The sequence below is a fragment of the Apodemus sylvaticus genome, chromosome 2 (genome assembly GCF_947179515.1).
Source record: "Apodemus sylvaticus chromosome 2, mApoSyl1.1, whole genome shotgun sequence".
Classification (NCBI taxonomy): Eukaryota; Metazoa; Chordata; class Mammalia; order Rodentia; family Muridae; genus Apodemus; species Apodemus sylvaticus.
Genome location: NC_067473.1, coordinates 99,538,051 through 99,552,688, shown reverse-complemented (window position 1 = coordinate 99,552,688; position 14,638 = coordinate 99,538,051).

The following is a 14,638-nucleotide window of genomic DNA, read 5'->3' as shown; positions in this document are numbered from 1 at the left end:
CCAGCGGGGAGAATTTTTAATCTTAGCCATTTTTACTGGTGTAGAGACACAGTAAAACTAATTGAAGCTTTGGACCAACTGGATTTGACTGTTATTTATAGAACATTTCACCCTAAAGCAAAAGAATATACCTTTTTCTCAGCACCTCATGGTACCTTCTCCAAAATCGACCATATAATTGGTAACAAGACAGACCTCAACAAATACAAGAAGATTGAACTAATTCCATGCCTCCTATCAGATCACTATGGTGTAAGAATGGTTTTCAATAGCAACAAAAACAACAGAAAGCCCACATACACATGGAGGCTGAACAATACTCTACTCGATGACACCTTGGCCAAAGAAGAAAGAAAGAAAGAAATCAGAGACTTTTTAGAATTTAATGAAAATGAAGGCACAACATACCCAAATCTTTGGGAAACAATAAAAGCAGTGCTAAGAGGAAAACTCATAGCCCTGAGTGCCTCTAAAAGAAAATGGAGAGAGCATACACTAGCAGCTTAATGGTACAACTGAATGTCCTGGAACTAAAGGAAGCCAATTCCCCAAGGTGGAGTAGAAGACAGGAAATCATCAAACTCAGGGCTGAAATCAATCAATTGGAAACAAAGAGAACCATTCAAAGAATCAACGAATCCAGGAGCTGATTCTTTGAGAAAATCAACAAGATAGATAAACCCTTAGCCAGACTAACCAAAGGGCACAGAAAAAGTATCCAGATTAACAAAATTAGAAATAAAAAGGGGGATATAACAACAGAAATGAAGGAAATCCAAAAATCATCAGATCCTACTACAAAAGCCTATACTCAACACAACTGGAGAATCTGGAGGAAATGGACAATTTCCTTGACAGGTACCAAATACCAAAATTAAATCAGGACCAAATAGATCATCTAAACAGTCCCATAACCCCTAAATAAATAGAAGGGGTCATAGAAAATCTTCCAACCAAAAAAAGCACAGGACCAGATGGTTTTAGTGCAGAATTCTATCAGACCTTCAAAGAAGACCTAACACCAATACTCTTCAAACTATTCCACAAAATAGAAACAGTAGGAACACTACCCAATTCCTTCTACGAAGCCACAATTACGCTGATACCAAAACCACACAAAGATCCAACAAAGAAAGAGAACTTCAGACCAATTTCCCTTACATATCCCTCACCTCTTAATAATGGAATTAGATATGTTAATGTGTCCACACTTGTGGAACATATAATAAAAATAATACATGACCATTGGATATGGAGAAAAGTGTCAGGAGCCATCTATCAAAGGCTAAGGCTAGCAGATGACATTCCTGGAGATGGCCAACTAGTTTTGTTTTGCTTTATTTTGTTTTCGGTTTTGGCATGGACTACAATGGGTGAGCTCTGAGAGGCAAGATGAAAAGAGAGTATCCTGGGATTGCTTCTTGTTATTGATATGCTTCTCCTTTTGCTATTACATAGCTTAATGATTCCTAGTCATCAGCCCACATTCTTAGAGAAATTTCCTGCAGATTAACATGAAGATGAACTTTTTGAATTAATACTGTTTATGTAAATTGGTGATTTTATAGATTTCTTGATTTGATGCAAATAATTTTAGGAAGTAAGCTTTAAGAGAGGGTTTTTGCCAGAAATACATGGCAAAGTTCAAGAATAAATTGTGCCCCATTCTTCGTGAAACAGTAAGTAAACACTACATACGATGAAGTCCAAGGAGCTTTCATAGATCACACTTAAAAGAGACAAGCTTCACACTTAAAAGAGACATAGGCTTGGGACAAATTAGTTTTCAAGGACAAAACATTCATTGCCAAGGATAAAGCCACAACTGTGCACTATGATAAGGGAAGGTGGTGAAAATACTATTGCTTTGGGATTATGATGAGCTTCTAGAATAAAACATTGCTTTGAACTTGTTATTGATTCTTAATTCTTGATATTTTTCTGTTAATTCCCTTTTATGTTACATTTCAGCTTTGAGGTAATTCTTTCTTACATGGAGCCCTTTTTGTCAAAAGCTATAAAAGGCATGAGCTTCACTCTCAACAGTTATTTTATTAGCACTTCAGTTTATTCGCTAATAAAATAGCTTGTTGTGGTTCTGTTGTAGTTGACGATATCTTTTTGATTTAATGTTGCTATGTCATATGTGTCTAGAAATACATTTAGCTCTTCTTGAATTTTTTTTTGTGTAAGATTTCAAAGCACTCCCAAGTCACCCTCTTATTGTCATTTGAATTGATTGCAATTGCCTCTATTCTATCTTTGACTTTATAAATTTAGATATGTTTCTTTTTTCCAGGTTAATTTGCATGTTGTTGTCCTCTAAACTTGTCAAAAGAAAACTCCAAACCCCCAAACTCTTGGAACAATTTTATGCATTGTTATTTTAAACTTCACATCATTAATTTCTGTCCTGATATTCCAGCATCTCTTGCCCGTGACTTCCTTTGGGTTTGGCTTGGTCTTTTCCTTATACCTAGAAGCTCATAGTTAGGTACTTATTTGATATCTCTCTGAATTTGGCCATTTATGTGCTGTAATTATGTTTTTATTTTTTCAAGTTGTCACTTGCATCCATAAACTTTTCTCTCAGTATCACATAGCTGCAACCAGAAGATCCTGGAAAGCTGTGCTGTCATTCATTTGATTCTAGGAATTGTTTTTTTTTTCACAGATTTCTTCAAGAAATCAGTGTCAATTCAAGAGGATATTGTGCTGTCTCCAATTACTCATGTAGTTCTTTCCTAAGAGAGGCCATCAATTAAGGAACAAAGGAAGATGTTATCTTACTACTGGAGAACATTAACTCAAAAGGAAAAGAATTTAGATAGGTCCCATTACATTGTCTGTCTAAACATATGAGGACTGTCTTGGAACTTTGGGTCAATATACTTCAAAAAGTTGGGTGGTTTGGTTTGAAGGATCCTCAAATGCAAAATGATATTGTTAATCAGGGTATAAATGCATGCAGAAAAAGGCACCATTTAAATTTTTGTTAATAAAGATAGTCATATGGGGCCCCTAATTAGTTAGGAACTATGGCCTGGCTAATGAGGTGGAGGCTCTTACTGAACTCCACTATTCATTAGTCTTTTGAATACCCAACATTGGGGTGTTACAGGGACTGATGCTCAGCTTTGAGACTCTGTGACTTTAAGTCATCTATTATGATTCATAATTCCTTCTAAGATTACAATTTTTGTGGATACTGTCTTGGATGATTGAAATAAATATTCTTGACATGAACTTGGAGGCATGGGAAAATTTTGTTCTGTGTCATTGAAAGTCCCAGAGTATTAGTTTTTCAATGAGGGACAAGAAAATAGCCTGCTCTGGAGTCACTAGACTAGTGAAATGGATTTGGGCCAGAATGTCTCTTTCTAGCAAAGGAGCTCTGCTATTTGGTTTTATTAAGTACTTATGGAAGAAGAGTAAATGTTCACTGATGAAGATCAGAAGTTGGGAGATATGTGAATTTTACAATTTTTTTTTGTGATGATGCTCATGGTGTATTAAGTGAAGAGGTGAGAACTAGATTAGGAAAAATGTCCAAGAAGAATGGAGGAGTGGCCCCTGGTTATGGAAAGACTCAGTGTAGCAGTACAGGGCAATACAAGAACAGGGAAGTGGGAGGGGGTAGATGGAAGAATAGGGGGAGGGAAGTGGGCTTATGGGACTTTCAGTGAGTGGGGTGCCAGAAAAGGGGAAATCATTTGAAATGTAAATAAAAAATATATTGAAAAATATTAAAAAAGGAAAAATAGTTGAATACTTAGTTTCAGAATCCAGGACTTTTCCCCCTTTCCCCTCAGTGCTCATAATCATGTGCAGCTCCTGGATAAGCATGGTATCTGAGCAGCAAGAGCTGAAGAAGATAGACTAAGAACTTAACAGTGCTGTTGGATCACATGTAGGGAGGGGTTGAGATGCAGAGAATTCTGCTTCTGTAGATAGTCTAGTGTTGACTCTTTCACATTGGATGGGTCATTTCAGCTTCCTTTGCTTAGAAGGGTCCCCTTTCTTTTAATTTCTTGACTGTCCTTAAATGTAGTAGTTATCTGCAAGGCGATTCAGAAATCCTTTGGCCTTCATGATTTTGAGGTCACAACCAGGCTGTCACCTTAGTTTTTTCTTTATCATTGAGCATTATCCAGAGATCAATTATGTAAGATTCAAATGGCAGTCTCCAGGAAATTATTTAAAGTATGTATTAGTCCAAGGGCTAGTTCCTATACCTTCATTCTAATATCTGGGATTGCTTTGCTTATAAATGTATTTGTTTAAATTAGTTTTTTTCTATGAACTCTAGAGACAGAGATGAGTGGTGCATTAATGTACCTCTGTGCTTTTGAAGTAAGGCAGAGGGTTTTCTTATAAGGCCTTGATCTGCAGTAGAATAGATTAAGGTTTGATCCTTGACATTGTTAATCTGTTTAGAACACAAGCTTGAAAATATTTATCTTGCTATTCCAAGAATGGACTGTCATGGCCCCATTAAAGGTTTTCTTAGGAAATGACCTCCTTGACTGTGGGATCTGTTTCCCCTTCACAAACGAACTAGTAGTGTGGACCATAGGATACAAGTAGATCATCAACGTAATATTCAGTAGCCTGGAAATTACTTGTTTCCTGAACTTTGACATAGTATCTTTTTGTAGCTTGTATCCATTACCAACTTCTGTGTATTGGCCATGGTCAACTGAAAATTTCAAAAGTCAGATTTAATTTGATTTACATTTTGCAAGGAATGGGGATTTGTATTGTCTAGAGCAAAAATTCACTTGACATCTCCTATAAGAGGAAGATAAAGGAGTTGGGGACCACTTGTTGGTGGTTGATTAGAGGAGGTAAAGTTCAGAGTGCACATGGAGATAGTGGGTAGAATGAGTTGAAGAGGGCAAACGGAGGATCCCACTTATCCTTCTCTCAGAGAGGCATTGATCACCATAGATGCAGTCCTGGAGGAGGCTAGAAGAGTAGTTTCCATGTAACAGTGTCTGTCTACAGAGGTTTATCTTTTTCAAGAAAGCAAAACACATTTACATAAAGGGGATCTCAGATAATTTTCCATCTCCATGGCTGGATCCTTCTAGTTGAATGGTAGTATTTTAATTTCCTAGACGGATACCAAACACCAAAATTAAATCAGGATCAAATAGATCATTTAAACAGTCCCATAACCCCTAAAAAAATAAAAAGCATCATAGAAAGTCTCCCAACCAAAAAAAAAAAAAAAAAAAAAAAAGCACGCAACCCGTTGTTTTTAGTGTAGAATCCTATCAGACCTTCAAAGAATACCTAACACCATTACTCTTCAAACTATTCCATAAAATAGAAACAGAAGGAACACTACCCAACTTGTTCTATGAAACCACAATTACGTTGATACCAAAACCACACAAAGATCCAACAAAGAAAGAGTACTTCAGGACAATTTCCCTTATGAATATCAATGTAAAAATACTAAATAAAATTCTTGCCAACTGAATCGAAGAACACAGCAAAACGATCATCCACAATGATTAAGGTTCATCCCAAGGATGCAGGGATGGTTCAATATATGGAAATCCATCAACGAAATCTGCTACATAAACAAACTCAAAGAAAAAAACCACATGAATGTTTGATTAGATGCTGAAAAAGCATTTGAAAAAATTCAGCACCCTTTCATGCTAAAAGTCTTGGAAAGGACAGGAATTCACGGCCCTTATCTCAACATAGTAAAAGCAATATACAGCAAACCAGTAGCCAACATCAAACTAAATGGAGAGAAACTTGAAGCAATCCCACTAAAATCAGGGACTAGACAAGGCTGTCCTCTCTCTCCATATCTTTTCAATATAGTTTTTGAAGTCCTAGCTAGAGCAATTAGACAACATAGAGAGGTCAAAGGGATACAAATTGGAAAGGAAGAAGTCAAACTATCACTATTTGCATATGATATGATAGTATACTTAAGTGACCCCAAAAACTCTACTAGAGAACTCCTACCGCTGATAAACAACTTCAGCAAAGTGGCTGGCTACAAAATCATCTCAAGCAAATCAGTAGCCTTTATATACTCAAAGGATAAGCAGACTGAGAAAGAAATTAGGGAAATGACACCCTTCACAATAGCCACAAACAGCATAAAGTATCTTGGGGTGACTGTAACCAAACAAGTGAAAGACCTATATGACAAGAACTTCATATCTCTGATGAAGGAAATTGAAGAAAATATCAGAAAATGGAAAAATCTTCCATGCTCATGGATTGGCAGGATTAATATTGTTAAAATGGCCATCTTGCCAAAGGCAATCTACAGACTCAATGCAATTCCCATCAAAATCCCAACCCAGTTCTGCATAGAGCTCGAAAGAGCAATTCTCAAATTTATCTGGAATAACAAAAAAACCCAGTGTAGCTAAAACTATTCTCAACAGTAAAAGAACTGCAGGGGGATTCAGTATCCCAGATCTCTAACTTTACTACAGACCAATAGTGATAAAAACTGGATGGTATTTGTACAATGTCCGGCAAGCGGATCAATGGAATACGATTGAAGACCCAGAAATGAACCCACACACCTATGGTCACTTGATCTTCGACAAAGAAGCTGAAAGCTTCCAGTGGAAAAAAAGATAATCTCTTCAACAAATGGTACTGGTTCAATTGGAGGTTAGCATGTAGAAGAATTTTGGATTGATCCATTCTTTTTTTTTAATATTTTTGTTTTCTATATTCTTTCTTTGCATTCCAAATGATTTCCCCTTTCCTGGATCGCCCCTCCCCATATGTCCCATAAACCTTTTTCTCTCCATCCCTTCTCCAATCACCTCCTTCCTTTTTCTCTGTCCTTATATTCCCTTCCCATGCAGAAAACTGGACATGAGACTTCCAGAGGACCCTGCTATACCTGGGCATATACCCAAAGGATTCCCCAGCATGCAATAAAGACACATGCTCCATTATGTTCATAGCAGCCTTATTTATAATAGCCAGAAGCTGGAAAGAACCCAGATGCCCCTCAAAGGAGGAATGGATACAGAAAATGTGGTATATTTACACAATGGAATACTACTCAGCAATTAGAAACAATGAATTCACAAAATTTTTAGGCAAATGGTTTGATCTGGAAAATATCATCCTAAGTGAGGTAACCCAATCACAAAAGAATACACATGGAATGTAATCTCTGATAAGTGGATATTAATTAGCCCAGAACTGATCCATTCTTATCTCCTTGTACTAAGCTCAACTCCAAATGGATCAAGGACCTCCACATAAAACCTGACACACTGAAACTAATAGAAAAGAAACTGGGGAAGACCCTTGAGGACATGGGCACAGGGGAAAATTTCCTGAATAGAACATCAATAGCTTATGCTCTAAGATCAAGAATTGACAAATGGGACCTCATAAAACTACAAAGTTTCTGTAAGGCAAAGGACACTGTCAAAAGGACAAAACATCAACCAACAGATTGGAAAAGGATATTCACCAACCCTAAATCTGACAGAGAGTTAATATCTAATATATACAAAGAACTAATGAAGGTAGAACCCAGAGAACCAAATAACCCCATTAAAAAGTGGGATACCGAGCTAAACAAATAATTTTCACATGAAGAACTTCAGAGGGCTGAAAAACACCTTAAGAAATGTTCACCATCGTTAATCATTAGGGAGATGCAAACCAAAACAACCGTGAGATTTCACCTTACACCAGTCAGAATGTCTAAGGTCAAAAAATCAGGAGACAGCAGGTGCTGGCGTGGATGTGGAGAAAGAGGAACACTCGTCCACTGCTGGTGGGATTGTAAGATGGTGCAACCACTTTGGAAATCAGTCTGGAGGTTCTTCAGAAAACTGGGCATGACACTTCTGGAAGAACCTGCTATACCACTCCTGGGCATATACCCAAAGTATTCCCCGGCATGCAACAAGGACACATGCTCCACTATGTTCATAGCAGCCCTATTTGTAGTAGCCAGAAGCTGGAAAGAACCCAGGTGTCCCTTAAGGGAGGAATGGATACAAAAAATGTGGTATATTTACACATTTGCACATTTATTTGAGACTGGTGAGGTAACCTAGTCTCAAAAGATCAATCATGGTATGCACTCACTGATAAGTGGATATTAACCTAGATACATGGAATACCCAAGAAATAATCCACATATTAAATGATGTCCAAAAAGAATGGAGGAGTGGCCCCTGGTTCTGTAAACACTCAGTGCAACAGTATAGGGGAATACCAGAACAGGGAAGTGGGAAGGAGTAGATGGAGGAACAGGGGGAAGGAAGAGGGCTTATGGGACTTGTGGGGAGTGGGGACCCAGAAAAGGGGAATTCATTTGAAATGTATAAAAGAATATATCGAATAAAAAAATAAAAAAAAACAAAAGAATAAAACAAATAAAAATAATAAAAAAATTCTTGTCAACCAATTCCAAGTTCACATAAAAACTTTTACTCAGCACAAACAAGTAGGCTTTTTCCCAGGGATGCAGTGAGGGTTCAATATATAGAAATCCATCAATGTAATCCACTATATATAGAAACTCAAAGGGAAAAAAAGATCATTTCATTAGGTGCTCAGAAAGCATTTGGCAAAACTCAACATTCCTTTATTTTAAAACTCTTGGGAAGATCAGGAATTCAAGGCCCATACCTACATGTGGTAAAAGCAATATACAGCAAACTAGTAGCCAACATCAAACTAAATGGATAGAAACTTGAAACAATTCCATTAAAATCAGGGACTAGACAATGCTGCCCACTCTTTCCCTACCTATTCAATATAGTACTTGAAGTTCTAGCTAGATCAATTAGACAACCAAAGGAGGTCAAAGGTATACAAATTGGAAAGGAAGAAGTCAAACAATCACTATCTGCAGTTGATATGATAGTATACTTAAGTGACCCCAAAAATTCCACCACAGAACTATAGCTGATAAACAAGTTCAGCAAAGTGACAGCATATAACATTGACTCAAACAAATCCATGGCCTTCTGGTACTTAAAGAATAAACAGGCTGAGAAAGACCTTAGGGAAACAACATCCTTCACAATAGTCACAAATAATATAAAATACCTTGGTGTGACTCTACCTAAGCAAGTGAAAGATCTGTTTGACAAGAAATTCAAATCTCCGCAGGAGGGGCTTCCAGGCGGCCAGTGGGGAGAGGTTGAGAAAATCAACAAGATAGATAAACCCTTAGCCAGACTGACCAAAGGGCACAGAGAAAGTATCCAAATTAACAAAGTTAGAAATGAAAAGGGAGATATAACAACGGAAACTGAGGAAATACAAAAATATCATCAGATCCTGCTACAAGAGCCTGTACTCAACACAACTGGAGTATCTGGAGGAAATGGACAATTTCCTTGACATATACCAAATACCAAAATTAAATCAGGACCAAATAGATCATCTAAACAGTCCCATAATGCCTAAAGAAATAGAAGGAGTCATAGAAAGTCTTCCAACCAAAAAAAGCACAGGACCAGATGGTTTCAGTGCAGAATTCTATCAGACCTTCAAAGAAGAGTTAACACCAATACTCTTCAAATTATTCCACAAAATAGAAACAGAAGGAACACTACCCAATTCCTTCTATGAAGCCACAATTACGTTGATACCAAAACCACACAAAGATCCAACAAAGAAAGAGAACTTCAGACCAATTTCCCTTATGAACATTGATGCAAAAATACTCAATAAAATTCTTGCCAACCGAATCCCAGAACACATCAAAACGATCATCCACCATGATCAAGTAGGTTTTATCCCGGGAATGCAGGGTTGGTTCAATATACGGAAATCCATCAATGCAATCCACTACATAAACAAACTCAAAAAAAAAAAAACCACATGGTCATTTCATTGGATGCTGAAAAAGCATTTGACAAAATTCAGCATCCTTTCATGCTTAAAGTCTTGGAAAGAACAGGAATTCAAGGCCCATACCTAAACATAGTAAAAGCAATATACAGCAAACCGGTAGCCAGCATCATACTAAATGGAGAGAAACTTGAAGCAATCCCACTAAAATCAGAGACTAGACAGGACTGCCCCCTTTCTCCTTATCTTTTCAATATTGTACTTGAGGTATTAGCTCGGGCAATTCGACAACACAAGGATGTCAAAGGGATAAAAATTGGAAAGGAAGAAGTCAAACTATCATTATTTGCAGATGACATGATAGTCTACCTAAGTGACCCAAAAAACTCCACTAGAGAACTCCTACAGCTGATCAACAACTTCAGCAAAGTGGCAGGTTATAAAATCAACTCAAGCAAATCAGTGGCCTTCCTATACTCAAAGGATAAGCAGGCTGAGAAAGAAATTAGGGAAATGACCCCCTTCACAATAGCCACAAGCAGTATAAAGTATCTTGGGGTGACTCTTACCAAACATGTGAAAGATCTGTATGATAAGAACTTCAAGACTCTGAAGAAGGAAATGGAAGAAGACCTCAAAAAATGGGAAAACCTCCCATGCTCATGGATCGGTAGAATCAATATAGTTAAAATGGCCATTTTGCCAAAAGCAATATACAGATTCAATGCAATACCCATCAAAATCCCAACTCAATTCTTCACATAGTTAGAAAGAGCAATTATCAAATTCATCTGGAATAACAAAAAACCCAGGACAGCTAAAACTATTCTCAGCAACAAAAGAAAGTCTGGGGGAATCAGTATCCCTGACCTCAATCAATACTACAGAGCAATAGTGTTAAAAACTGCATGGTATTGGTACAGTGACAGGCAGAAGGATCAATGGAACAGGATTGAAGATCCAGAAATGAACCCACACACTTTTGGCCACTTGATCCTCGACAAAGAGGCTGAAAACATTCAATGGAAAAAAGATAGCCTTTTCAACAAATTTTGCTGGTTCAACTGGAGGTCAGCATGCAGAAGAATGCGAATTGATCCATCCTTGTCTCCTTGTACTAAGTTAAAATCCAAATGGATCAAGGACCTCCACATAAAGCCAGACACTCTGAAGCTAATAGAAAAGAAACTGGGGAAGACCCTTGAGGACATCAGTACAGGGAGAAAGTTTCTGAACAGAACACCAATAGGGTATGCTCTAAGATCAAGAATTGACAAATGGGACCTCATAAAATTACAAAGTTTCTGTAAGGCAAAGGGCACCATAAAGAGGACAAATCAGCAACCAACAAATTGGGAAAAGATCTTCACCAATCCTACATCAGATAGAGGGCTAATATCCAATATATATAAAGAACTCAAGAAGTTAGACTCCAGAAAACCAAACAATCCTATTAAAAAATGGGGTACAGAGTTAAACAAAGAATTCTCACCTGAAGAACTTTGCATGGCGGAGAAGCATCTTAAAAAATGCTCAGCTTCATTAGTCATTAGGGAAATGTAAATCAAAACAACCCTGAGATTTCACCTTACACCAGTCAGAATGGCTAAGATTAAAAATTCAGGAGACAGCAGGTGTTGGAGAGGGTGTGGAGAAAGAGGAACACTCCTCCACTGCTGGTGAGGTTGCAAATTGGTACAACCACTCTGGGAATCAGTCTGGCGGTTCCTCCGAATAGTGGGCATCTCAGTTCCAGAAGATCCTGCTATACCACTCCTGGGCATATACCCAGAGGATTCCCCACCATGTAATAAGGATACATGCTCTACTATGTTCATAGCAGCCCTATTTATAATTGCCAGATGCTGGAAAGAACCCAGGTATCCCTCAACAGAAGAGTGGATGCAAAAAATGTGGTATATCTACACAATGGAGTACTATTCAGCCATTAGAAACAATGAATTCATGAAATTCTTAGGCAAATGGATGGAGCTGGAGAACATCATCCTAAGTGAGGTAACCCAGACTCAAAAGATGAATCATGGTATGCACTCACTAATAAGTGGATATTAACCTAGAAAACTGGAATACCCAAAACATAATCTACACATCAAATGAGGTACAAGAAGAAAGGAGGAGTGGCCCCTTGTTCTGGAAAGTCTCAGTGAAGCAGTATTCGGCAAAACCAGAATGGGAAAGTGGGAAGGGGTGGGTGGGAGGACAGGGGGAGAAAAGGGGGCTTACGGGACTTTCGGGGAGTGGGGGGCTAGAAAAGGGAAATCATTTGGAATGTAAATAAAAAATATATCGAATAAAAAAAGATATTCTTATGTCTAATTGGAGAGAAGAGCAGCAGATGGCTTTAGATTTTTTCATGACCTCTGCCTTCTAACTAAGCTTACTTCTTTACCAGCGTAGGCAGGCAGAGTAGGCACGTAAAACAAATTCAAATCTCTGAAGAAAGAAATCAAAGAAGTTGTCAGAATTTGGAATGATCTCCCATGCTCATAGATCAGCAGGATTAATGTAGTAACAATGGCCAAATTGCTGAAAGCAATCTACAGATTCAATGTAATCCCCATTAAAATTCCAAACTCAATTCTTGGTAGCGTTAGAAAAAGCAATTTGAAAATTCATCTGGAATAATAAAAATCCCAGGAGAGTGAAAACTAATCTCAATAATAAAAAAAAAATAACTTCTGGGGAATCAGCATCCATGACATCAAGCTCACAGAGGAATTGTGATAAAAACTGTATGGTATTGGTACAGTCACAGGCATGTAGATCAATGTAATAGAATTGAATTCCCAGAAATGAACTCATAAAATTATAGACACTTGATCTTTGGCAAAGGAGCTTTGAAATGGAGACCTGGAAAGGGGAAAACATTTGAAATGTAAATAAAGAAAATATTCAATGAAAAAAACAGATACAGTGAATCTAATAGAAGACAAATTGAGGAAAAGGCTTGAACACATGGGCACAAGGAAAAGTTCCTGAAGAGAACATTAGTGGCTTATGCACTATGACCAAGAATTGACAAATGGGACCTCATAAAATTGCAAAGTTTCTGTAAGACAAAGGACACTGTTAATAGGACAAAACAGGAACCAAAAGATTGGTAAAATATATTTTCCAATCCTACATGTGATAGAGGGCTAAGATCCAATATATACATAGAATTCAAGAAGTTAGACTCCAGAGAACCAAAAAACAAAACAACAACACAAAAGAAAACAAAACTTTTTAAAAAATGGGAATAGAGCTAAACAGAATTCTCAACTGAGGAAACTCAGAATGAATGAGAAGGACCAAAAGACATGATAAACATCATTAGTCATCAGGGAAATGCAAATCCAAACAACCCTAAAATTTCACCTCACACCAGTCAGAATGGCTAAGATCAAAAACCCAGATGACAGTAGGTGCTGGTAAGGATATGGAGAAAGAGGAACACTCCCCTACTGCTGGTGTTATTGCAAGCTGGTGCCACCACTCTAGAAATCAGTTTGATGGTTCCTCAGAAAACTGAGCATGATACTACTGGAGGACCCAGTTATACCACTTCTGGGCATATACCCAGAGGATTCCCCAGCATGTAATAAGGATACATGCTCCACTATGCTCATAGCAGCCCTATTTATAATAGCTAGAAGCTGAAAAGAACCAACATATCCCTCAACAGAAGAATGGATACAGAAAATGCAGTACATTTACACAATGGAGTTCCATTCAGCTATTAAAAATAAGGACTTCCTGAAATTCTCAGGCAAATGGATGGAACTAGAAAATGTCATCCAGAGGGAGGTAACTCAGTTACAAAAGGGCACACATTGTATGTACATTGTACATTGTATGTACTCACAGATAAGTATATATTAGACAATGTCCATGGAATACCCACGATACAATTCACAGACCACATGAAGTTCAAGAGGAAGGAAGAACAGAGTGGATGCTTCGGTCCTATTTAGAAGGGCGAACAAAATATTCAAGGGAAGTAGTGGGTAGGATGGACTTGGGAGGAAGAGAAGAAGGGGAAGGGAAAAAGAAGGGCAGATTCAGGTACTGGAAGAGTTGGATGAGATGTAGAGAGGCTCAGGAAATTGAACAGAGGTGTGTAGCAATGGGGGATGGGGAACTAGGGTTACCAATCATAAAGCCCCAGATGCCAGGAAAGTGAGAGCCTCCCAGGACCCCACAGGGATGACATTAGCTCAAACACTCCACAAAGGGGAGGGAGAACTTGTGGAGATCATATCCAGAGGTAGGGCATAACCCCAGGTTGTGGGATGGGGCCACCCACCCATCTCCAAAATTTTCATCCAGAATTGCTCCTATCTAAAGGAAATACAGGGACAAAGAGTACAGCATAGACTGAAGGAAAGGCCATCCAGAGACTGCCCTATTTGGGCATCCATCCCACATGCAGATACCAAACCCAGACTCTATTGCAGAAGCCAAGAAGTGCTTACTGACAGGAGGCTGATACAGCTGTCTCCTGAGAGGATCTTCCAGATCCTGAGCAATACAGATGTGGATACTCACAACTAGCCATTAGATTGAGCACAAGGACCACAAAGGAGTAGTAACAGGAAAGACTAAAGAAACTGAAGGGGTTTTATCTGGCATCAATGGGAAGTGAGGCCCTTTGTCCTGTGAGTTTGATGCCCCAGTGTAGAGGAATGCTAGGGAAGTAAAGTGGGAGTAGGTAGGTGAGTAGAGGAGCATCCTCATAGAAGCAAGGTAAGGGGAAATGGGATGGGGTTTTGCAGAGGGGAAACTGGGAAAGGTGATAACATTTGAAGTGTAA